Below are 3,462 nucleotides of genomic sequence, written 5' to 3'. Positions count from 1 at the left end.
TTCTGCCATCAGGGCTTTAGAGGATACCGTAATTCCATATATGGTGGAATACACGAGTGTACATACACTCGGTAAAACTCGTGACATGCACATGTGTTTATCAAGCAAACTTCAAGTCCTTTGGTTCCTCATTTCATTCATTCTCGGGTCTATATGGGTCTTTATCCCTTTATAGGGATTATCAAACTTTGGTGTTTAACACAGACTTTATTTCTTCTGGAAAGGTTCCATCAAGGAACTATAATCTCAACTAGGAGATATTCTCTCTACATAGGAGAGTGTTCATTCATCAGGAATGTATTATTCGGTAAGAGATTTATATGTTGCATATTTATAATTCAAAGATACGAGTCCTTCTAGGATCTCATGATGGATCTTCAGAATCCTGTTGACTGCATATTTTAATTCATGCCATTTGCCAGATATATTACATAGCGGAACAGTGTTTATTCAACACATATGTGGGATGGGTCTCTCACTAGACCGCTTGAACCATCGCATTCACCACACATTATTTCAATAGTGCCCATAAATGTCCGAACTTCAAGCTCGTGACTTTCATTTTGCGATTCTTGGTTCAGCCTCGATTGCATTTATCAATGACCCGATAAGAGAGCTTAAAGCACTCATGCCTAGGACTTTGTTTTGGATCCATTTGCAATCTAGAGGGGCAAGATAGGTGTCGACATATTTGTCTCCCACATTTAATAATGATCTTCGTCATTTCCCAAAAACAAAAGATTCATTGTTCCGTATTCCTAGCACAATGATATTGCGCGCATTACTAGGAATTTCATCATCATGATGAACCTCTTCGTGAGGCAACTCACCAGCAGGGCGAGTTCATCGGAGGAGAGTTATTACAGACCACGTGAATCTGCAATCATAACATATGCTTCGACTAAGGCTAATGGATCATATTCACAGGCGTCCCCGAGAATAGATCAAATGCCAATAAGTCAAATGTGGATATGATATTAATCCCGGGTATATCCACATCTACATCAGGTAGAAGCATTCAAACCAATATGGTTAATCCTCAACGATTTCTGGCAAACTCCGTATACATAGAAGTACACACTAAACGACAAGTTTAGTTTGGCTTTTGTGCGTTTTATAGAATATTGAGGCATTACACTATATGGGCATTCCTCCCCCTAATGCCGAGATGTTCTAAAAGCATACAGATAAAATCCCCAACCACAATCATCCAGTTGTGGCTAATGTATGCTATTGTGGTGATTTATTTGGGAAATCTTACGCACATTACAGATAAGGGTTTTATGCAGTGAGCATTGGACTTAGATTAATGTAGTGGCATAAATACTACATCTTTTTCCTTCAACATGAAGGGTTAGTCTCAACATCCAGTGAGACACGCAACAACAAGTTGCTTCGTGGTTACAATTCTGCAAACTTATTGTTTTTATTACCAAATGCACAGTCAATCATTAAGATTTAGACTAACATGCACAACACTATTTTTATCCATAAGGGTCCTTCAGGGGCTAATGCATACCATTCGTCGTTTGGAGCCATTAGTTGACTTCAGGTCAACAAGTAAAATGACCATCAAGGTTTAGCGCTCACAAAGACATTCACTGGTTGCATTGTGCTTTGAGGCACATAGGAAAATGTGTGTTTATATTGGTAGTAAAGTGCACGGCATCAGGCTAATGCTGCCAAGCAAAGATTTTTATATGCAGAGATGTATAGTCCAGCTCATTTTATTATTGCCCATGGTTTACCCAATTACTCATACCGTTCTGAAATTGGGTATCGATTTATGCAACATTTTTAGGTATTATAATTTTGAGAGAATTTATAACAATAGTTAATAAATTGTGATGTTGCCAGCAGGGCAAACATTTCTCCTCATATTATATACCAATTTGTTCTATAAAGCATTATTTCGATCTTTTCGTTGTTCGGCAAAAAGAGAAGCTTTAGAATAGAACAGACAAGGCCAAGAATTCATTTTTTTTATCTGGAAAAAATCACCATATAACTAGCTTTTGATGAAGCAAATGATGATAACTGCTTGGCAAGGACGAAACAATACTGGTATCCGCCTAGGATCCATCTTCAACAACAGATATTACTGCTCTCATACGAAGAAATCATCAGGAGTAGAGAGGATACAACAAGTCTCTAGAAGATCTTCATATTTCTATCACAAATTATCATCACTAGTAGTTTATAGGTCAATAATTATGGATCTACCGGCGCCAAGGACCAATGACATATTAATGCCCAATTACACTTCAAGCTCTGTGGTGATGTGGGATTTTATAGTTATTTGTCTACTCTTCTCACTTCTGGTAGAACAGAGGTAGATAATGGTAAGCATGCCAATGGGTGGAAATCAGTGTAGTTCGGCTACATAAACCACGTGTATGTCTCCATTCAGGACCGACCTTTACCATTTAGCTTACAGCGTATACCAAACTTGTCAAAGGACTATCTCGAGTCAATTCAGTGACTATAAGTATTTACAATTCCGAGAGATGTATGCGGCACAAGCACAGAGGTCCTAAATAGAACGAGTAAAGTGGTTCTATGGTATTCACACCAACATAGTGAAAATTTTCTTAGAATAACCTCTCGGTATACTCGCAACTTCGTGTTGCTAGCGATTACATGTCCTTTTATCTCATAGTTTGCTTCATGCCATTCAGCGACAAAGAGAGCAATGTGCTAACATCTGGTTGAGCAATGTATGACTGAGATTTCTGGTCTTAAATTATTTGGTAAGGTCTTTTTGCTTACTAATAGAATCCCAATTTGTGATGTCTTATATGCCAAAAAGGCTTTCATGCATTATATATCTTCAGGTTACTTCAGGTAAAACTTTAAGCATGAGAAAAGAGAGCACGCAATTAACTTATCTATGTTCTATATTATTTCATTTACTTTCCCAGATTATTCAAGCACTATAGAGCTTGATATAGTTGTTATAGCCACTTGGCAATATAAATAAATATATGATGCCACACAACACAATCAAATAAAAAAATAGAGCTAAACAAAATTATTTACGAAGGTTGCGTTATGATGTGACTTCAGGGGCTTGAACAACCCACCACAATCCACGCGAGTACAAGCTCTAGTGTATCTGGCGTCAACGCGTGTGCGACCATCAGAGATACGACAACACAACAAGCCTTCGTAATAAGCGCAACATACACAATTATGGCTCGGTAATCGGGGTACACGATAAATCCACACAACGTGCGCAACAGGCGCAATTGTGGCTCAATGATCACGACAGACAGTGCCTACAGGGCATGCGAAAAATACGCGACTCAGTGATGGCGGTTCGACTCAACGGGAGTGGTCCGATTAAGTGAGAGTGCGACATAGCAATCACATGACGCAGCCAAGTTCGAACGGCACAAATACTGCATCGTGTTGCCAGGGCGCAGTCAATATTCAGCTAATGCCATAACTCAATATAGCCTG

The sequence above is a fragment of the Zea mays genome, chromosome 1 (genome assembly GCF_902167145.1).
Source record: "Zea mays cultivar B73 chromosome 1, Zm-B73-REFERENCE-NAM-5.0, whole genome shotgun sequence".
NCBI classification, from domain to species: Eukaryota; Viridiplantae; Streptophyta; class Magnoliopsida; order Poales; family Poaceae; genus Zea; species Zea mays.
Note: the sequence above shows the minus strand (reverse complement) of the source record.